Below are 24,435 nucleotides of genomic sequence, written 5' to 3'. Positions count from 1 at the left end.
GATGGACATCTTTATCAGACTTATTCTGCCTAAGATAGTCAGTGGGAGATTAGACCAAGATTTTAACAATTTCTTACTTTCATTAAACACTCTCTCAAGATTAACCTGAGCAATTTTGCCAACATCCTGCACAACCCGGATACCCAGATATCTCATTGAGTTGGTTACGTTTAGCCGTAAATCGGGAATATTCCATGTCATGATGTCAGCTTTGCTTGGGTTAATCTCATAGCCCGAGATGCGGCCGAACTCTTCAGCTCTCCTTATTACCTCTGGGAGTGTAGTCTCCGGGTCCGAGGTGAAAACTAGGATGTCATCTGCATATAGAGCTACCCGCTTTTCCCACTCCCCAAACCTAAAAGATGGAATAGATACATCCCGTCTTAGAACTTCCGCAAACGGTTCAATGTATAGGTTGAAGAGGAGGAGGGAAAGCGGGCAGCCCTGTCTAGTTCCTCTCGAAATCCCGAGTGATTCAGACAGTGTACCGTTTATTAAGAGTCGTGCCGATGGTGAGTTGTACATTAGTTCTATTGTGCGGCAAAATTTCTCCCCTATGTTAAACTTCCTTAATACGTCTTTGAGATAGGACCAATTCACCCTATCAAAGGCTTTAGCCGCGTCTAGGGTGAGAGTTGCCAGTGGGAGGGAAAAAGATGAGGCGATGTCCATTGCCCCCACTAGGTCATATGTTAGATCAGAAAGCTGACGACCTTTAATAAATCCCTTCTGGTCCTGGTGAATAATTTCCCCCACTACTGAACTCAATCTAGATGCTAAGATAGAGGCAAATATCTTGTAATCGCTGTTCAGTAGTGATATTGGGCGATATGACCCACATAGGGTTGGGTCTTTGCCAGGTTTAGGAATCAGTACTATAGTGGCCTCGCTCCATGATCGAGGGGGGTCGGTGCCATGTATCAAGATACCATTAAAAAGGGCCGTTAAAGTAGGGACAATTGCGTCAGCCAAAACTCGATACAGTTCTCCAGGGAGTCCATCGGGACCTGCGGCTTTGCCGTGTTTAAGTGAAGAAATGACCTTCCTTACCTCCGTTTCAGAAATATCCATCTCAATCGCCTCACTTTGTGCAGGCGAAAAGGACGGTAAGGGTATCTGATTTAGCCATGTATTTCTTGCCTGTTGGTTATCAAGGATGTCTTCACTATATATCTCCTCAAAAAACTTCCTGAAGGCTATGCTAATTTCTTGATTTGATGTCCTAAGCTCACTTTCCCCCTCGACCTTGATCCCTCTTATATGATTTTTTGCTTGATCAGCTTTCACCCTCCAAGCCAAGATCTTGCCCGCTGTTTCCCCGAATTCAAAATCTGATATTTTGCTCGCCTCCCATCTCTTTGATACCCTCTCTTGTAGAATATCTTCTAACTGGTTTCTCAGTTCAGACATATTCTTTTGATCTTGTAGTGACCCAATTGAAGCCTCAATTCTCTGTTCAATTATCTCTAGCTCCTGTTCAAGGTTCTGGATTTTCGCTATATAGATTTTTCTCAAATAAAAGGCTCTATTTGTGATGCAACCTCTCAAGTATGCTTTTAGAGTCTCCCAGACCGTATCAAGAGATGCTGAGCCCAAATTGATATCTAAGAACGTCCTAGCTTCGGACTTAAAATGTGTCACTTCCTCTGGGTCCAATAAGATGGTTCGGTCAAATGACCAAGAGGGGTGTTTTTTTTAATCTTGAAGTTTTAGTATAAATATGAGAGCTGAGTGGTCCGATAAGTGGGAGGGTATATACTTAATAGTGGATATAGAATTTTGGAGGCAATAACTAAACAGGGCAAAGTCTATTCTTGACGTGTGTTTATATTTTAGATTTCTATAGGATATCCCTAGTTTAGTACCAGCTTTTTCTCTCCATAAGTCTGCCAACCCTATTTCCTCCATAATCCCTTTAAGGGACTGTCTGGTTTTCGAAGGAGGTTGACTTCTATATCTGCTGTGGTTTGTGAATTTATCTAATTTTGGATTCAAAATAACGTTAAAGTCCCCTGTCCATATTATGGGGTCTGAGGTGGCTATTAAGTTGTTTCTAACTATTTCTAAAAAAGAAGGATCGTCTATATTAGGGCCATAATATCCGACTAGGTTATATACCGACCCGTGTATAGACAGCTTTACTAGAAGCCATCTTCCACTATTGTCCTCACTGAAATTAAGGATCCGCACGTTTGCTGATTTTTTGCAAATTAAGAGAATGCCTCTTATATTGGCGTTGTGATCGGTGCTAATGAATTTGTCTATCCACTTTTGTTTTTTTAGTATTAAATTGACCTCACTTTTTAAAAGATGTGACTCTTGGATGACAATGATCTGCGCCGGGGAGTCTCTTAGATATTGTAGGATGCGTTCTCTCCTTCCTCGCACGCGCAGACCATTGACATTCCAAGATAAGAACTGAACTGATGTCATCATTCCTTCATGGCGGGCACTTCCCTGCTACGCACTTTAATTTTGTCGCCTTTATTTACTTTATTTGTCTTAGCTATGGCAGTTGGACTGTTTAAAATAAAAGGAACCTGTTTTGAGGGATCAGACTCCTGAGGATATTTTTGAATTTTTGTGTCCCCTCCCCTGTTCCCAGCTCCCCCTCCCCCCTCCCCTTGGAGAACCCAACCATACTTACTCCGGCCAGTTGTAAGGCCGGCTTTGCGCCAGACTGCGCCTACTCCTCTCACACCACGAAGTGCTCGCCTTTATAGAAAAAAAAAAGGAACTAAGAAATTACCTGTGCGTTATCTTGTGCGTTATCTTGTGCGGAAGCTTACACATATTCAGCTTCCGCTTTCCCCCTTTTGATTTATTTGTTTTATTTTCCTATGTTTTTTTTTTTTTCTTTCCCTTTCCCCTTCTTTTTTTCCCCCTCCTTTCTTTTTTTTCTCCTTCCCCCTTCTCATTTTCTTTTTCTTTTTCTTTTTTCTTCTTTCTTCTTTCTTTATTGCTTATCTTTTTTTTTCTCCATATTTTCTATATCTCATATACCCCTATAGATCTATATAGTGAGATCTCTCCAACTGCATTGGCGGCTAATCAGATAAGAAGAAAGTAGACAAGGGGAATGGAGAGTATAATGGAGAATAGAGACTTAGTGATTCTGAACGATTAGAGTTTGCCCTGGGAGTGATTTCGAATGTATTCCAAAAGCTCATCTGCCTCATAGGGTGATCTGACATTGTGCATCTTATTATTGTACATGATGCGCAGAAAAGCCGGAAACCTCATCTGAACTGTTGCGCCTACCTCTCTAAATCTGTCCATCTTCTGACCCAACTCCCACTGCCTATCAAGCTTAGTCTTGGATAGATCAGAGCGGATCTCAAAGGGGAAATCAAGGCTTTTTGTGGTTTTAAGTTTAAGTGCTGTGTTGAGTATTTTCTCTTTTAGAGCATACGTCAAAAAGTTGACGAGAATTTTCCTGGGTTCAGTCCTGCCTGCGTTAAGACGAAAAGGGTCGTGATGAATTCGCTGAATATCTTTCTCCAACACCTCAGCTGATTCCTCGAGGTCTAAAGATTCCTTCAACAAGTTCACTATGAGACGCTTAAGGTCTCCACCTTCCTTTCGCTCCGGAATCTTTAGAAGACGCAGATTATTTCTGCGTGAGTAATTCTATAAGGATTCCACTCTTTCTTTCATCGCGTCTCCTTCCCTTCGTAGGTTATGAATTTTCAACTCAGCAGCTTCTAAGTTGGTTTTAAGTCCTTCCACTGCATTTTCCAATGCCTCTGTCCTTACCCCCAAGCCATCTACTTTCCTCTCCAAAGCTTCACAAGATGAACGAATATCATTCTGATTCGTCTTGGAGACCAGAAAATCATTGCGAATCTCTTCTCTCATTGAGGCAATTGAAGCTGCCAGGGCCGCCAATACTGACTCGGTTTTAGTGGGTGTGGGTGTCATGTGATTGGCCCCTTCTTCCTCCTCTTCTTTATCTTTCTCCACTAAATTTTGAGGGAGGCCTGTGGGGGTCGAAGCTTGCACCTCTCCCTCATCTGCCAAGGTGTTTGCTGGTATAGTTAGTGATGGGGAGGACATTAGGTCAGTAGACAGTAGATCAGCCATATCGATAGCTGGGGCGGAGGTATCAGAGAATCTGGTAGGATTGACAATAATCGGGTCAATATCTGCGGTAGGCAAGCTAACAGAGGGGGTATCAATACTGGGATTCACTTCCGGACTACTAGCTGGAATCAGATCTAAGACCTGAGGCAACACTTTGAAAAATGAGCGCAAGGAAGGAGTTATTTTCCCAACACTGCTGGTTGAATTCAGAGCCTTGCACCCTCCTTGACCGGTTTTATTACTTTTTTTACTTCTTTTCCCTTTGGCTTTTTGCTTGGACTTCTGGTCCGGCTTGCTAGAGAGTTTGCTTGTTACAGGAGTGGAGGCAGAGGCGTAGGCGGAGGGCTCAATTGCTGCCACTGTCCCTGCCGGTATCCCCGTAGCAGGGGGTTCTGGTAGTTGTAGTATCTCTTTACTGACCTTTTTTATTTCTTCCAGGTTTTTAATTACAGTTCTAAGACCTTTCGTCCCCCCTTGGGAGATCTCCTTGTCCTTCCCACGCCTCTTACTCACAGGTCCCCCAGGGCACACAGCAGCCTCCACCTGACACCCTTCACTAATAGGAGAGTCTAATCCCGCTGTTCGCGCCTGCCTTTTGACAGTATTATTAGGTCCAGTCTGCTTCTGCAGCAGCTGAACCTCCGCACCCCCAGAACCAGCACAGCCCAACCTACCTCTTAGCAGACCCCGCGCTGAGCGGCCCCGGCGAAGCTCCACGGCTGCTCTGTACCACGGACCCCGAAGGGGCGGAGAGCTGCCGGGAGGTAGCAAAGCGTAGAACATCCGAGGTAGGCGGGGGAAAAATACCAATAGTCTTCAGCCTAGCATTCCGGTCCGGTCAGGGATTACCAAAAGCAGGATTTCAGTGCTGTAGCAGGGGGTTTACTAAAAAAACGTATTCCGCATATCGGACTTCAGAAGGCAGCAGGTCAATAAGAGGTGATTCTCCGTGGTGCGGAGCTTCGGCGTCTAGCGCGCGCACCGCACTAGCCTGCGGCCGCCATGTTCTCCCGATCTCCGATAGCACCCATCATTGTGTAACTCTTATGAGTGGTGCCCTTGAACCATGGTAGAAGCACTGGAATCGAGGCTGGCGTGGAGCATCGTTGTCGAGGATACCAGGGCAGCAGGATCAAGCAAGGCAGTGCAAAGTGCAGTGTCCACAGGTTGCAGAGCAAGCAGCGGCTCGGTTGTGGTGGTGAGACCAGGGTTGCAAAGCATAGTGCGGCGGCCCTCTGTGGTGCCTTCAGCACACAAAGTCAACAGCAGCATCGGTGATGGTTTGGGTTGCTTTTTCTTCTGTAGCAGAACAAAACACACAGTTCCCAGTGCTGGTAGAATATGACATTTGAAGTCCTTGCTGTTCCCGAGAATTCTTGAACAAGGGCAAACACTACCTCAAACCCTTGTAGAAACTCAAACAAAGAAGTTGCAGAAAGTTCAGTCCAATCCTTTCTCTGCCCAAGAGAGAAGCAGCCGCTGTAGGCCAACACAGCAATGCATACAGAAAAGTGGTAGTTCTTCCTCATAGCTCCTCCAGCTCTTCTTCTTGGCAGGTTTCTGATTCCAAAAGAGTTCTAAAGTTCTGGGGTCGGGCCCTAATATTCATACCACATTTCCCTTTGTTTTCTTGTGGCAGAGAGTCTCTGTGCTTAGTCCAAAGCAGTTCTGTCCTTCCTGGCTCAGCTTCCTGGCAGGAGGTGGAGAAGCGTTATTAAGTTGAGTCCAGAAAGCCCAAACTACATTTCTTTATCTGGTCCCAATGGGAAGTTATACTTGTAAGATGTTCAACGTGTCTCCAATCCTATCCTATGGGACAGATAGCCTTTCAAAAGTGAAAAACAAAATACACTGTATTTCACTAAAAGTACATATCCTATCTTCCATATACATTGCACCCTGCCCATGGGGTACCTTGGGCCTATCTGAGAGGTGCTTACATGTAAGAAAAGGGAAGGGTTGGAACCTGGCAAGTGGGTACCCTTGCCTGGTTGACAAGGCAGTCTGAACTGCACTCAGACACAGCAGGTCTGAGAACCCTTTGATGGGCTGCTTGTGTGGGTGGCACAACCAGTGCTGCAGGCTCACTAGCAGCATTTGATTTACATGCCCTGGGCACACACAGCGCACTATAATATCGACATGGAAATACTAATCCATAACTATAATTTACCATAGGAGCACTGATCAGCAGTCAGAAAGTGTGCAGAGACACTAAACCAGCTAAAAAATGTAAAAGAACAGGAGGTTAGAAAGCAAAAAGACAGAGGAAACAGGCCAGGTCTAACACCAAGCCTCGAACCAGCACCTGCAAGGAAAAATGCTATTCCAGCATCCATGAAATGGATGTTTGTGCTACACATGCTTGCCTCAGGAGCTTTTTGAACCACATTTGTAAGATCGGCTGGCATTTCTCATGGCGCCTTTTCAGTATTTCTCCAATCCGTGTTGGATTGCATCATAAAACTTATACCCTAGTATCTTCTCGTCCCAAAATCTAGCCAACAACAATTAGTTACCAAGCAGGGGGTCAACAACATTGCTCGATTCCCTCATGTATGTGGTGCCATTGGTTGCTCACATGTGCAATTTCTGCTCCCTGCAGCCATTTTGCACTTGTTCATAAATTGCAAACACAATTACTCAATCAATGTCTTAGCAATAGTTGATCATAATGGACAGATCATCAGTGTCCCTGCCAAGTATCCTGGATGTGCCCATGATGCATATATTTTCTACACAGTCCCATCAGTGAGTGGTTTGAGAATGGCAGATATTGCAATGACCTACTCATTGGCAAGAAAAGCGGATTATTCAATATGCCAGCTAAATTAAAAAAGTATCACATAAAAGATATCTCTAGATTTTTGTTAGGATCTCATGTCATGTGCACATAGTGGTAGAATTCCACTGAAACATATAGCCCCTACTATATCATTGTGGGATTACTTCATTGAGTACGCAATGATAGTAGAAAAACGCCCACAGCAAGAAGTACTGTGTCATGTCACACTGTGTGGGAGGACAGAATCACAATATCTGCACTGTCACAGACATCAACTGACAAATAATGTGGACAATGAATATTTGTAACCTAAGAACAATATTTATAATCTAAGAACAAATCAATGTTGGATACATGTGTATGTGTAATTGTGTGGCAAGTCATGAGTAGTTGAAATGCCCAAAAATAAAGCAAGGTTGTCTAATAAATCTTGTTAGCCTAAGCATATGGTTTGCACATTGCAATATATGTAGGCTGATAAAAGTACTACGAGAAGAAAAGGAAAGTGCACATCAAAGATCAATGTCTGACATTCAATGAAAGTGTAGTATAAAATCAGGAAATTAATATGGACTTGAGGTACATATTTGATACAAAAAGAGCTAACGGCAGCAAACCTACAAGTATTACACTATTCAAAGTATATACACATAGATAATAGGCTACATTGACATTGTTCATTAATGCCTAATTTTACTAAGCAAATATCCATGCAAATGTGTAACTAATCCAAGGTTGCACAACAGTTTTGTATACATGCCCATACATCATAGGTAAAAAAGGCCTGTTGTAACTGTGAGTCCTAAAGTGGCAGTCACTGACCCTACCTAAGTAGCTCATAATTTAAGCAAGATGATTTGATCGAAAGTTAGCAACATTGCATGCATATTGAGTGCACCTCCCATATAGCTGATACCAATATTCTAACTTACTTACAATACTAATCTTCTGTATAAACAGCAGTGTTAGTATGTCGATGTGCTGTATGTCTTACACTCTGCACAATAAGCATCATCTGTTTTAATTCTAAAGAAAATGTATAGAAATTTGCAAATATGCATTTTAAACATATATAATTATGCAACAAATTAATATTTGCCATTGACTTTTTACTCATTTCATGTGACCAAGGATATGGATTGTAGGCATGGATTATGACCCCCCCCCCCCATCAAAATGCACAGATGGATGGACAGAAAAAATATGATTCTGCTCTGACCAAAACAAGAAATGTTGTTGACCGCATATTTGATGTCCTAAAGTCCCGTTTCAGATGCCAACTTAATCTGGTAGCCTACTGTACTCACAACCAATGGTTTAAAAGATAATATTGGTCTGTAGAATATTGCACAATATAAGTCTGAAGACCAATGTACCATGGGAGTATGACTGTGCAATCCCACCAGAAGATGACGAGGGCGATGAATCAGAAGCATAAACTGAGCATTAAATGGCAGGTTGTGTCAGATGTGACCAAATTGTAGCTAAGTTTTTACTTAATAGTTGTTAAATCAATGTCAATTATTTGGATTTGTAAGCTGTAACAATAAATACATTTCCACACACCAAAGTATCTTAAAGTCTGTAGTTTTCAAATGTTTAAAACAATATGGACATAATCATGGACACTAATGAAAAAGATATACAAATATATCACACAGAAATGTGACATACCAATTCATTTTGTACAGACAAAAATTTGAAATTCTAAATTAAGTATGTGTGAAATCGATTCACTGTGAGCAAAATCGGTTTGAAATGGCCATATTTACGAGCCCACGTAAATACATGATCCTCAATGTTGAAAATTGTAAAACTACTTTTTCAACATAGAATATAATCCCATCACATCACCACGACTGATAAGTTGTCAAATATTTATCATACAAGTAGCACTTCCATCATTAAACTTCACTTTACAAAATGACTGTGCAATGACTAATATGTCGTCAAAGGGTGGCATGTGCGTTTATCAAGTCTGCATGTGGACTATCAAACATGTCACTCTTAGAAATTCATGTCTCACTCAGATTGTGATATGCAACAATCAGCTGTGTACTGTAGCAATTGTCATAAAGATGCTAGATGAGAAGGCCTATCACAAAATGAGTATGTAGATGTATTTTGAGCCATCCGTATATATACATGTTGAGGACAATCATGTTATGGAGCCAACAGTAATGTATGTGGGCAATGTATAGCGCAATGTTAACACTATTGGTGGAGCACTCATCAAATTTACAGACAAAAGAAAAAGTGCCACTACAGCTGTAACATTCAAATCAAATACTAATCAGTGAAGTTTTAAAAAGGCAAGCATTATGTGTACAAATGTATACATACTTCATTTTGTGCATACAAAATAAATCACTAGCAAAACCAATCGTATACTGGAAATTAAAGTGAAATTAAAATGTTTTGTCACAAGCATAGGTATGACGTATAGTATGAGTGATGAGAAAGGGTGGGAACTCAGAGAAAAAAATAAAAGCATCCTCTCATTTGGTCTGCCAACATGACAATGTTGTGGAACTTACGGAAACCACCATACAGGTACATCATCACCAATATGACCACAAATCGCAAAAAAGATCCAGATTGATGCATGGGCAAAAAGGAGTTTGATGTCTAATAATTATAGCTATCTAAGTCAAACATAAAAATCTTCACACATTAAAAATTCCACAATGAGGCTCATAAAACTTCACATAAATCTCTATTGTGTTATGCCATAGGCCTGGGTATAACAATCCATCCAGGCTTGTCAATGTCACACATTTTTGTATATTGATTTGCAGATAACGATAGGACACTGCACAAAAGCAGAGGGACTTATCTGGGAGTCCTTAAGATCAAACATCTGGTCTTTGTGACTGTATTTATGGTCCTCTTGTGGCACACAAAATTATGTTGGCTGCTGCCATCCTTACAGTGAGAAAGAACTAGACATTAAATACTACCATGTGTGAGAGTGCAGGGGTAGTAAAAGGTGAGCACACACATTTGCTAATACCGTCCTGTGTTACAAAACCCTTGAAAAGTGATAACAGTGTGTGGAGTGTAACCTATAACACATATCCACACATTTGTAGAACAGCATTTGAATCACCAGAAACACTTGTAATTCAGCGACTGGTCAGATATATGCATGCATGTGCATGAAAGATACACTTGTGTACAAATCTTGGCAACACTTTGGGGCATATTCATTAGGTGTTGGCGTCTCACTTGCTCCACGCATGGGGACACAAGGGCAATGCCAAATCTAAATGAGGATTGTTAAGCCATGCAAGGCCACCCTGCATGGCCTGTGTGGCTTGAAGAATCTAGAGTAGCCCAGGATGCACAAAATGCTAGCTTGTGTTACTCTGTGCCAGGGAGGTGTGCCATGGGTTTGGTATGGCTGGTACCACGCATCTAGCCATGGATTCTGACCAATCACCAGATTTACATATATTTTTAGACCACGGAATGCTTAATAGCTGTACAACTTCTCACAGGAGGTATATGGAGGAAAAATATTTCATTGTCTCCTCCTTTTTTCTCTTTCCAAGTGTGCTGCATTACAAATGGTACAATGCCTCAGATGATTGTGTGTGCTGTAAGGTGTACCTTCCTGCACAAAAACAAAACTGCCTGCAAGGCAGGGACCATTGCAACATGATGGAAGGGTGCCTCTGTTGATACAAGGCAGCCAAAAGTGTGTCAGCCATAGGAAAGGGCAGGAATGCTACATATAATGATGAATTTGGAGAATTCCAGCCTCTTACCTTTCACACACAGCAGGCCAGCAAGGTGGTTTGCGGTATTGTGTTGCATGATTATTTTTGTGCATTACTGTGCTGGGTCACATGCTCACCAGCAATATGTAGCTCTTCACATGTATGTAATAATTTATAACGTTACAGCGCAACTATATTGCTGAAAGCCACCATGACATTTGTCTTATTCCATGTGATTGCCAATAGAACACCATTAACATATGAATTGTGTGGCCCTTTTCATTGCTGTAGAAGGGCTACTACATGGCCACTTGCATTGCTCCGTATGGGCCACTGCATGGCCATTGCGCAGTGCTGTATATTGGCCACTGCATAGGAAACGTATGAGTTGCATGGCCCTTGGCATTGTTAGGGAGAGAGTAGTGCATCACGCAATATCTGTTTACGTAGAAATGAATCTGAAAAATCGACACAAAAGGTGATAGCCTGCCTGTCACTCCCAGGAAATGATGCAATGTTGTGGCTGTATCCAAGGAAGTGCAAATGTTTCTTTCACTTTTCATTTGTGACTATTGTATAGTGCTGCTGTTGTGAGAAGATTGAAGAGAGTGTTTGATTGATTTTGCAGTGGATCTTGTTGAGTCTGTCCTAGTATCCTTGCCAAATGGGGCTTGTTCTGTTTTTGTGCTTACGTGTCTTGTTTTGTACTTTTGTGTGCCTTGAGAATTGTTGGGTGTCTATCTATCTCACGATATATATTTGTTAGTTATAGTTAGGGGTCTGATAGGGCATGTGCATTTGGGCCATGTCTGGGAAGGGAAGAGGCAGTAATTTCAGTGAGGGGGATGTAGGTGCACTTATATGGCGTATAGTGAACTACCTCCCATGTATGCTTGCTGCTGGAGGGGGGGTTAATAAAGGCTACCCTACAAAGGAGTGCAGAGACAAACGGGAGCGTGTGCGGATGCACATGCCAAACGTGTCTCAGGAAAAGAGGTCGATCCCCCAACTCAAACATCGAAGGGTGGATGTTGTTGCGCACAAGGCAGATGTACTTGACCTACTGGAGTTGGAGGTTGCAGGCCCAATAGGTAACTATCCATTTATCATTAGTTTGTAGTCATGTAAAGTAATTAATGTAACTCTATTTCTTTCCCTACATAGAGTAGAGATCTGTGGATTTCGTGTGACAGACAAGGCAAGACAAAGTGACACCAGGTGCCATATGTATCAAACTGTCAACATTTTAGGTCTGATGGGTGGGGAGTACATTAATGTGACTTTTGTTATAATTTGGTTTTATATTTCCAATTAGATTTTGAATTGAAAGTAAGTTTTAATTGTGTAATACATTTTTTTACAGTTTTATTTTACTGCTGGTTTGTGTGGATTATAGGGGCAAAGTGTGGGTCATTTATATGAGTTTTAATTTGTGTTTTAATTAATATTATTACTGGTAATTAATTATGTTAATTATGTAAGTACATTAAAAAAATGTAGATGTGAGTTGTGAATTGTGTGGTGTTATAGGGTAGGAAATAAAAAGAGTAAATGTATATAATAGTTAATGTTTTGATTCTAAATAATTTCTAATTAAAAATATTTATTTGTTTGAAAATGATTTTTTGATTTTATTTAGTTTAATATTTGTTGTTATTTGTCATATGCATTTAACATTATAATATGTTTTTTTAATTTGTAATATTATGTATTTGTATTTTAATTTTAAAAATATTTATGTTTTTATTTATTTTGTTTTTAAAATATTTTTGTTAACATTTTGTTCGTTTTTACTTTTGACTAGAGTGTGAATAATAATTGTTACCCATTTGTAATCCAACATTTTCCCTTCTGTTGCACTGGCTGGAGTGGGAATAGCAAATTTTATCTTGCCACTGTCCAACATTTTCCCTACTGTTGCCCTCACTGTAGTGGTAATAGTAAGTTTTAACCCCTCCACTATCTAACACTTTCCCTACTGTTGCACTCACTGGAATGGGATTAGTAAATCTTACCCCTCTGCTATTCAGCACTTTCCCTACTGTTGCACTTATTGGTGTGGGAATAGTAATTTTCACCCCTTCGGAATCCAACACTTTACTTGCTGTTGCACTGACTGGAGTGGAAATAGTACGTTTTACCTCTCCACTATCCAACACATTGCTTACTGTTGCACTCATTGGAGTGGGAATAGTAATTTTACCTCTCGGCTATCCAACACTTTCCCTACTGTTGGATTTTCTGGAATGGGAAAAGTAAGTTTTACCCCTCCGCTATCCAACACTTTCTCTACTGTTGCACTCACTGGAGTGGGAATAGTAATTTTTACCTCTCTGCTACCCAACACTTTCCCCACTGTTACACTGACTGGAGTAGGAATAGTTAGTTTTATCTCACCGCTGTCCAACACTTTCCCTACTGTTGCTCTCATTCAAGTGGGAATAGTAATGTTCACCCCTCTGCTAACCAACACTTTCCCTACTGTTACGCTCTCTGGAGTAGGAAAGGTACATTTTACCCCTCTGCTGTCCAACACTTTTTCTAATGTTGCACTCACTGGAGTGGTAATATTAATTTTTACCTCTCCACCATCCAACACTTTTCAAACTGTTGCACTCCCTTGAGTGGCAATAGTAATTTTGACCCCTCCGCTACCCAACACTTGCACATATATATATATATATTTTCCCTGAATTACTGCTTGTAAATACGGCAACAGATAAAGGTTGTTTTTGCCTTTTTGTAAGAAGAAATTTTAATCAACAAGAACTATAATTATATTTATTTTTTATAAAGTTCTGTGACATATTTTACTAATTGAAAACCAAGTTATAGATTACTTGTATAAATGTGGTGAATATGTCAATAGTGATATCCCGTTCCGTTTTACTAGCAGTAACATTGACACATAAGAAGAAAGCTATAATGCATAGTATTTTTTCTATGTTAATACACATGTGGTCTGTGATGCAAACAGTAGGAGGGGCGCTTTTTGCACTTTAAATTGTTATCATGGTGTATGCAACTTTGTGACACGTGATCAAGGGCTTACGGGCTTGAAACGCGTTGTGTTTGGGTCACTAAATAAAAATACTGCCCACTTGAAAAAGCTCCGGAGGTCTGCGTCTCTTTCCTCGCCTGACTGCCGCTGGGAGAACTCAGGAAGTAGTTTGAGGGTTTCCAGATATATATATATATATATATATATATATATATATATATATATATATATATATATATATTACCTACTGGCGGTCGCCAGTAGGTAGTTATAGTTAGGATTTTTTTCAATGTTAAATCTCAAAATTCTATTTGGAATAACTTTGGCACCGGTTGACGAATCTGCCTGAAAATTTCCTGAAAATGGCCTCGTCGAGCTCCGGTTCTTCCTTGAAAGTTTGGGGGGGATTCGTCAAGCGGGGGCCGAGATAAAAGGGGGGTCCCAAAACGCGTTTTCCCCATGTTAATTTCCATAGGGCGGTCGATTTCACTTTTAGCCCGAACGGCTGAATGGATTTCCACCAAACTTGGCACAATTGTAGGGACTGGTAGCCCGATGTGCCTTTGCTATGTCTCAAGATATGTGCTGCAGTGGATTTTGTGTAATTTAGGTTCAAAAGAATATATATATCGATAGGCGCTCTCCGGTGCGCGCACCGGAGAGCGCTCCAGGTGCGCCACGCGACTTGCGCGCAGAAAGCTGATTGGCTCTCAGTTGTCTGTAAACATTCTAAACAGTCCGGAGCGGCCGCCATCTTGTGTCTCGGTAGGATCGAGACATGAGAGGTGGCCAAAACAAAGGGGGAAATGACCATAAGGGGGCAGAGTAGACACCCCCTGTACCCCTAGGTTTGATGTGGGGGCCAGTAAAGGGCCCCGCGGGGTCTCACCCCCTTTTTTTTTTCGATTTTCGGGAGGGGGGGGGGGGGGGGGAAGCGCCTGGTACGCGCACCGGGGAGCGTATTGAGGAGGGTACTATGGAAAAATAATCACTTCAAAAAATTGTATGTTTATTAATTGTTTTTTTTTTATTTTTTATTTTATGTAAGTACCTACATGTAGGTACCAATGAAGAGACTTAAATTTAATGTACACCATCTTCTTTGTAGACATCTTGCATGTTGTTATTGTATTTTTTGTGGTATATGGAATTCATAACATAGTCTGTCTGGAAAGCAGAAACAGATCTTTTAAGCAGTCCCTGAGAATTTCTAGGGGATCATGAGTAGTCTATCCTGCTCCCTTATGAAAATGAGGTGTAAAATATTCATATCAGATAATATAGTGGGAGAAAGGTAGTAACTATGAGTAAACTTACTATGTAACAGAAAAATAGTTGAACAGTATACTATAAGTCTCACTTTATATTTTAAACATTTTTGGTAATACTTTATGAATTACATATAAAAATGAATATTGTCTCAAACAATTTGAAATTATTAAATATAAATTTATTCCTCTGATTCTTTTTCATAATTTAATAAAATTTCTAACATAATATTGTCCGGAATTTCCTCATAATTATAAGTACATGATTCCATTTCTTCCAAACATTCTATTAACTGTTCATCCAAAGAGTCATCCATGAAATCTACTTCATCTTTTTGCTCTTCTGGTTTTTCCACCTTTATTTTGATAGAAGTAACATTTCCTTGATTTTCTCCTTCCATTTTCTTTCTGAAAATTGCATACAAATTAATTATATTAGTAGAGTTAGGGTACTGTATACCAGAGAAGCCTAACTCAATCCATAACTATTACAGAGAAGTCTATCTCAATCTATAACTATTACAGAGGGATAGTATATAACTAACAGAATATTTTTTCAGAAATTAACTTAAAGTGTACAATATACTTCCATAATAACAATTTACCTTGGAGAAATCAGTTGAAGTTGTCAGTGTAATTTGTTCTCAAATGTACTTCTGGAAGCAGTAGTCAAAATGGCTGTGTTTCCCTCTCTTCTTTTATATATATTCTTGTACTTAACCAATGAAACGTCAGGAAATAATCGTAGAAAATGAAAGAAACTTTTTAATTGGTTGTAAATTCTAACATTTCATATGTGTTTTTGTCATGTAATTTACCTCAGGATATTTAGACAGGCCTGTAGCCTAAATGTCTCAATGGAATTCCACCAAGTTTGGGTAAATGGTAGGGACTGCTATGTAGTAGGGCCTATATGGCCGAGATACCCGCCACCCCCTCTCAACACAATCCCCAAGGATGGGAAACCGGAAACAGATCTGAACTTTTGGAAGACGGGAGGGAGTGACCCTCCCGGCCGTATTTATTAAAATATGAAACAAAATTAAAACATTAAAATAACAGTTTCATATTATGTACAATTTCATTTCCACATTGCGATGTTTGGCTAACCTTAACATAGTCTCTAATACAAAGGTTTTCCTAGCCGAACTAACATCCTACAAAACCTCTAACTTGAAATTTTGAAATTGTACATCCTAACGTTTAAGGGCCAACGGCAAGGTCGTAACCGGTGTCAAGATCCCTAACCAGAAATATCCCCCCCACTTGTGAGGGGCGACCGCACCGAGGTGTACCTCGAGTGCAACTACCAATTTCCCTTTACTTGACGGGGGCCCCAATAAACTCGACGCCACTTAAAGGTCGTCCGAGGACTCGTGTGAGGAATCTAGAAGGTAGCGTAGACCCCCCCCCAAACCCCACACATCTTACCACATCTGCCGTCGCAGATGTCTTGGCCCCGGGAAATTCTCCGGGAGGGGGATGTAGCCCCCCCTACCCAGGAAGGGGCCTTGACCGCCTTTCCTTTCCTTTCGGCGTCCCATCCTTAGAAGGGACCGCCTTCCCCGTTGAGGGGCCAATGGCCACCTCCTTCGAGCGCTCCCATCCGTAATGGGTGACGCCCACTCATAGGGATCTACCAATTAGTGCTCACCGATCATGACCTTACCGCCCGACCAAAATAAATACGACAGTTCTAAGCTAAAAAGAATTCTAAACCAAATGACTAAATGACTTAAAAGACAGTCGAAACCAACAATTTTATTAAAACATGCTACTGATCAATACTACTAAACATGCTACTGATCAACACTAGAGCAAGATCACTTTATTTGCAAAACATACCACAAATTGACCATATCTTTATTACATATTCAATGTTTATCACGATAATAATCCGACCTGCAAAAAAGGAGTTACCACATCAAACTTTATTCAAGACAATTCGCCGTCTTCAGGGGCTGGTGGGTGGGTCAAAATTGGCTCTTCGTTCCGTCTCGAGCTCACGTGCAGCGAGGTGGTGCAGCTTCAGAGCACAGGAACAAGAGGATGCTTCCTTGGCTTGCTGCTCCTTTTATCCGTCTTCAGGGCGGGCGAAAACCCGCCCCGGCCTGCCCCGAGGGCGTGGCCCGGCTGCGTCAGTGTCTAGGCCGGCCTACTCCAGGGCGGGAAAAAGGCGCGCCCCGGCTACGCCGCTTCGGGCATACCAGCCGAGACTCGCCTCCCGCCCAAGATGGCTTCCCGGGGGGATCGTGGTACTCGGCCATACGTTCGGGGGGACCGAATGGTCGCCCCTTTCCATATGGCCGAGATACCCGCCACCCCCTCTCAACACAATCCCCAAGGATGGGAAACCGGAAACAGATCTGAACTTTTGGAAGACGGGAGGGAGTGACCCTCCCGGCCGTATTTATTAAAATATGAAACAAAATTAAAACATTAAAATAACAGTTTCATATTATGTACAATTTCATTTCCACATTGCGATGTTTGGCTAACCTTAACATAGTCTCTAATACAAAGGTTCTCCTAGCCGAACTAACATCCTACAAAACCTCTAACTTGAAATTTTGAAATTGTACATCCTAACGTTTAAGGGCCAACGGCAAGGTCGTAACCGGTGTCAAGATCCCTAACCAGAAGTATCCCCCCCACTTGTGAGGGGCGACCGCACCGAGGTGTACCTCGAGTGCAACTACCAATTTCCCTTGACTTGACGGGGGCCCCAATAAACTCGACGCCACTTAAAGGTCGTCCGAGGACTCGTGTGAGGAATCTAGAAGGTAGCGTAGACCCCCCCCCAAACCCCACACATCTTACCACATCTGCCGTCGCAGATGTCTTGGCCCGGGAAATTCTCCGGGAGGGGGCTGTAGCCCCCCCTACCCAGGAAGGGGCCTTGACCGCCTTTCCTTTCCTTTCGGCGTCCCATCCTTAGAAGGGACCGCCTTCCCCGTTGAGGGGCCAATGGCCACCTCCTTCGAGCGCTCCCATCCGTAATGGGTGACGCCCACTCATAGGGATCTACCAATTAGTGCTCACCGATCATGACCTTACCGCCACAGGCCGGATAGTTGACCGGCTATCCGGACCCCCCACAACACTCCTACCTAAAGGTCATGTCTTAAAGTCTTTAGCCAAGCTATACAGTCTCCTATGAGTAACTCGTTCCCCACCCGGGACAAATGAACACCATCCCCCAAATACATACTGTCGCCAGTAATACAACCATGCGAAATAGAATGCAGTGTATTGGAACGGAACAATCTACTCATTTTGTTATTAATTTTTCTTACTGAATGATTCAGAGCAGAAACAGAAATAGCCCCCCGCCACACTTTTCGTGGGATCATATGTGACCATGCAATCGTGCACCCTGGAACTCTCCTTGCCAACCAACTTACAGTGGAAAGCATCGCCTCAAGAAGAAGTCGTCTACCAGTGGTGACCAAATCATTGCCCCCAAGATGTACTATGACTATAGACGGCGGTGACCTCGTCCGCCCTAGCAAGCCCTCAAAAAATGATTGAAACGGGTCAATACAGAGTCCGCCGTTTCCGTAGAAGGACATACTGTACCCGTATTCCCCAGCCACGTGATTCATGTCACCTGCTTTGAATACGTCCGCGGCTCGCCTCACGTATGAGTGGCCCACGACCCACACCTCCTTTTTCACAGCCGGTGAAGTATGACCGCTGGCCCGGTGATGGGTCGACTGAACAGTCCGCCCCGCCTCGTAAGCTTGCGCAACTGAAACCAAACAAAAACAAGAAGCGTGAGTACATCGTTACAGCTTCACAACATGTGCAACCGCACATACCTCTTATAACAATCGGAGGACCAACGCCCCACACGTTTAATTTGTTCAACATTCAGACCCTTGGCCATAGCCTCTGTAGCGGCCCCTATCCGAAAGGAATGGGTCCCAAACTCGCTCGGGTTCAAGCCCGCAGCCGTAATCGACATCGCAAGCACTCGCTGAAACTGAAACCTCGTCAGTGGGGTGGCGTCAGCGTGTCTCAACAATGTCCCCCCCCATGATGCCACCCTCTGTGCTAAATACTCCTCTACACAGCTCACCGGGCACATGGATGACCCGGGGATCCTTCGTATCATTATGCAGTCCCCCATTGAACCCTGATCGGTCTTGGACTTGACAAATGAGACAGTCATCGTCTCGCCCCTGATTCGGACATGCTCTCGGCACAGTCCCCCCCTGGTATCCTGCTTGTTCCTTGCCACTAATTCGCTTACCCGCATAGCCCCATGGAATGCTAGCACAAAAGCGGCTCGGAATAACACTGCTTCATCCTGGGATGAACATGTTGCAGGAAGTACAGATAACAACAAAGCCAACCTATCCAGACCTATCGGGCGCCTATCATCTACTCTGCGACCCTCAAGGCGTTGCCACCCGCGTAGCGCCTTTTGCACCACGAAAGACGCTGTCGGGTCCTGGATCCCATGAGCCCTAGCCACAAAGGAAATGGCGGCCCGATGCCTCTGGGCCGTAGCCACTGATTTGCCTGCCTGACGTAAATACAGCAGGAAGTTCACTACCCCCTCCTCCTGGCCCCAAAGCTCTCCTCTAGCTGCCCCCAAAAAGGCCCAATAGGAACGGAACGCCCCTTCGTATGCCTTCCTCGTCCTGGGTGCTAAACTCTCTCCCACGAGGTTCTGTAGTTCGGGGCACCGAGAGACCAGAGAGCTTCGGGAAAGGGTGCTGCCACCGGGTCCGCTGTAGGCAGAAATCCCCAGAAGGCCTGCATACGAAAACGAGAAAGCGCATCAGCCGCCTGGTTCATCACCCCCGGGACATGTCTTGCCTTAAATAGGACATTCAATTGCATACACAATAACACAATCTCCTTGAGCAATCTCAGGACCCATTTGCATCGTGCTGCCTGGCTATTGATACACTCAACCACGGTCATGTTATCGGACCAAAATACCACAGAGTGATCTCTGAACCCCTCGGGCCAAGTTCTCAGGGCCACCAGAATGGGAAAAAGTTCTAGGAAAGCAATGTTGCTTGTCAGACCATTATCATGCCACCATTGAGGCCATTTTTGTGCCGACCATTGAGTCCCGAATATGGCACCAAAACCAATGCTCCCTGCTGAATCCGTCCACAGCCCCAGCTCTTCGGAGGACACGGCCGGTTTGTTCCAGACAATTCGGCCATTGAAATACGCCAGAAATGCCAACCAAATGCGCATATCCTGGCGAACCTCAGCCGAGAGCCGTGTGCGGTGATGACCCTCCTTCAGGCCGACCATGGCTTGAGCGATCGAGCGAGAAAAAGGGCGGGCCATCGGTATAATTCTTAGGGCAAAATTCAACTGGCCCACTAATTGCTGTAATTGATGTAGCCTAACCTTAGACTCATTTATACACATTTGCAGGGATGCCCTGAATTTTAACACTTTGTCCCCTGGTAAACGAAAACAACCTTCCTCGGAATCCAGCTCGATCCCCAGAAACTCGAGGCAAGTCGAGGGACCCACAGTCTTACCTGGTGCCAATGGCACGCCAAAATGATTCATCAGAACACAAAATTCAGTCAAAGCCTGTCCACATTCGGGATCCCCGGCTGCCCCCAGAAACAAAAAGTCATCAAGATAATGCATCACATTTTGAAACCCCGTTTTCCTCGTGAAGATCCATTGTAGGAAGCAACTGAACTTTTCAAAATAGGCACAAGATATAGAGCACCCCATCGGCATACACCTATCCATGTAATAATGACCCTGAAACATGAAACCAAGAAGACGCTGATCGTCTGGATGTACCGGGAGCAACCGGAACGCTGACTCGATATCAGATTTTGCCATCAGCGCACCGTGCCCCAGGCGATTCAAAATGGCTACGGCCTCATCGAAGGATGCGTACCGTACCGAACACACTTCCGGGTCTATCGCATCGTTCACTGAAAGACCCCGTGGGGCTGATAAGTTATGTATCAGCCGAAACTCAACCGGGTCCTTCTTGGGGACCACCCCTAAAGGGGAACAAACAAAGTTAGCAACTGGTGGCACATTAAATGGACCGGCGACTCGACCTCGAGCCACCTCCTTCCTGATCTTTTCCTGTACCACAGTCGTATGCTGTAAGACCGATATCTGATTTTTACATTGTGGCATACCCTGAAACTCTCCCACTGGGATGCAGAAACCGTATGAAAATCCGTTGCGCAACACCCCAGCGGAAGCGTGATCCGGGTAATCGCTGAGCCAAGGAATCATTGCCATGGTATCAATCGGGGTAGGTAAAGGCGCCCCTCGGACTATGTCAGACCTGTTTGGCGCCTCCTCTACCCCCGTTATCACCCGTTTTGGCTCTGCACATGGACTCAGGGTGGGACGATTGCCCACACCCCCCACATTCGTGCCTAAATTTGCATGACCCCTGGGGCCTAGAACATTTCACCCTGTTAAAGTTCCAACAAACCCCCCTCTTATTTGCATTGCCGGCTGGCCTCGAGTGATTGTCGTTACTTGTACCTGATCGAAAGGGCGTCCCCGCATAATGGCGGGAGGATTCCCCAACGTTACTTCCTATCAATGGCACCTTTAACATACCGGAGTCCTCCATATTGGACCATGACACAGAATCATAACAGTCCCAAGTTAAGTTTTTATTATGTTCTTTCGCTTTTCTGAAGACATTGTCGTAACAAAACCAATGATTGCCCTCGTGAGATACGGAGTACCCCATGATCCGTGACTGATAAATCGGCAGTTCGGGCAGCAATTCGGGCCTACGTTCACCCAAGATGGATGTAAAAACCCCCCATGCCTTGCCCCAATTACCAATGTTTTCATTTACCTTAAAGGTGGCCATCTTTGCGCGCCAAACACTTGGGTGCATGAGCTCTTTCTGGCTTTTAACATGCTCCATTTCATAATGATCAGTTAACAACGAGAAGATGTTTACATATTCCCCTGCCCATATCTTCTCCTTAATCGCCAGAGGGACATGTTGACCCAATTTTTCCCGCCGAGAGGGTGCTGACTCATCCCTCGCAATCGGCAATGGCCGCTTACCTGAACCGGAAGCTGTATCTGCGGCTGGAACTGATGGCGATGGTGCCGCCGTCGCTTCCCTTGTTTCCCGCAGTTGCCTCATCAGCACCTGCGCGTCGTCAGCCGTGGCGCCCTTGTTACCTTTACCCAACCACGCTGCTAATTGAGCTGCCAGCTCGGGCGGCATATCCTCCCCGGACACAGGGGTGACCACCACGGGAATCGGATTCCCTCCTTCTGGCACGGGAGTTGGTGCCTCAAGCGGGGCTTCGAGTGGGGGACAGGGAAGTGGATTGTCTCCCCCAGCTGCTCCCCTTCTGGGCCTCTTGCCTTTTCCTCCTGGTGCTGCCCCCGCCAGAGGACGTTTCGGGCCCCCTTCCTCGTCTTTCTCCGCCATTCGCTTCTTTAAATCGGTCACCTCTTTCATGAGAACACGCAGCATCTGGTCAGTAGTCATTCGCTTTCCAACCTTCTTCGGCATTCTCTCGATAGAGTATCTGGAAAACAAACAAGAAAGATTACAACGCTCAAAATTGGCTCTTCGTTCCGTCTCGAGCTCACGTGCAGTGAGGTGGTGCAGCTTCAGAGCACAGGAACAAGAGGATGCTTCCTTGGCTTGCTGCTCCTTTTATCCGTCTTCAGGGCGGGCGAAAACCCGCCTCGGCCTGCCCCGAGGGCGTGGCCCGGCTGCGTCAGTGTCTAGGCCGGCCTACTCCAGGGCGGGAAAAAGGCGCGCCCCGGCTACGCCGCTTCGGGCATACCAGCCGAGACTCGCCTCCCGCCCAAGATGGCTTCCCGGGGGGATCGTGGTACTCGGCCATACGTTCGGGGGGACCGAATGGTCGCCCCTTTCCATTCTATATTTGATGAAAGTGTCTCCAGTGGTTTTTTTGTAAATTGCTTTCCCACCTTTTTTTATCGAGCGCTTACCGGTGCGCGCTCCGTGACGCGCACTGGCAGCGTTACGGGAGTCCTCCATTTTGTGTTTCGGTACAATCGAGACACAAGAAGAGAGTGTTTGATTGATTTTGCAGTGGATCTTGTTGAGTCTGTCCTAGTATCCTTGCCAAATGGGGCTTGTTCTGTTTTTGTGCTTACGTGTCTTGTTTTGTACTTTTGTGTGCCTTGAGAATTGTTGGGTGTCTATCTATCTAACGATATATATTTGTTAGTTATAGTTAGGGGTCTGATAGGGCATGTGCATTTGGGCCACTCACTGGAATGGGATTAGTAAATCTTACCCCTCTGCTATTCAGCACTTTCCCTACTGTTGCACTTATTGGTGTGGGAATAGTAATTTTCACCCCTTCGGAATCCCACACTTTCATTGCTGTTGCACTGACTGGAGTGGAAATAGTACGTTTTACCTCTCCACTATCCAACACGTTGCTTACTGTTGCACTCATTGGAGTGGGAATAGTAATTTTACCTCTCGGCTATCCAACACTTTCCCTACTGTTGGATTTTCTGGAATGGGAAAAGTAAGTTTTACCCCTCCGCTATCCAACACTTTCTCTACTGTTGCACTCACTGGAGTGGGAATAGTAATTTTTACCTCTCTGCTACCCAACACTTTCCCCACTGTTACACTGACTGGAGTAGGAATAGTTAGTTTTATCTCACCGCTGTCCAACACTTTCCCTACTGTTGCTCTCATTCAAGTGGGAATAGTAATGTTCACCCCTCTGCTAACCAACACTTTCCCTACTGTTACGCTCTCTGGAGTAGGAAAGGTACATTTTACCCCTCCGCTGTCCAACACTTTTTCTAATGTTGCACTCACTGGAGTGGTAATATTAATTTTTACCTCTCCACCATCCAACACTTTTCAAATTGTTGCACTCCCTTGAGTGGCAATAGTAATTTTGACCCCTCCGCTACCCAACACTTGCACATATATATATATATATATATATATATATATATATATATATATATATATATATATATATATATATATATATATAACCTACTGGCGGTCGCCAGTAGGTAGTTATAGTTAGGATTTTTTTCAATGTTAAATCTCAAAATTCTATTTGGAATAACTTTGGCACCGGTTGACGAATCTGCCTGAAAAATTCCTGAAAATGGCCTCGTCGAGCTCCGGTTCTTCCTTGAAAGTTTGGGGGGGATTCGTCAAGCGGGGGCCGAGATAAAAGGGGGGTCCCAAAACGCGTTTTCCCCATGTTAATTTCCATAGGGCGGTCGATTTCACTTTTAGCCCGAACGGCTGAATGGATTTCCACCAAACTTGGCAAAATTGTAGGGACTGGTAGCCCGATGTGCCTTTGCTATGTCTCAAGATATGTGCTGCAGTGGATTTTGTGTAATTTAGGTTCAAAAAAATATATATATCGATAGGCGCTCTCCGGTGCGCGCACCGGAGAGCGCTCCAGGTGCGCCACGCGACTTGCGAGCAGAAAGCTGATTGGCTCTCAGTTGTCTGTAAACATTCTAAACAGTCCGGAGCGCCCGCCATCTTGTGTCTCGGTAGGATCGAGACATGAGAGGTGGCCAAAACAAAGGGGGAAATGACCATAAGGGGGCAGA

The sequence above is a fragment of the Lissotriton vulgaris genome, chromosome 1_1 (genome assembly GCF_964263255.1).
Source record: "Lissotriton vulgaris chromosome 1_1, aLisVul1.2, whole genome shotgun sequence".
Lineage (NCBI taxonomy): Eukaryota > Metazoa > Chordata > Amphibia > Caudata > Salamandridae > Lissotriton > Lissotriton vulgaris.
The sequence above is the reverse complement of the archived record's forward strand: the minus strand, read 5'-3'. Positions refer to the sequence as shown.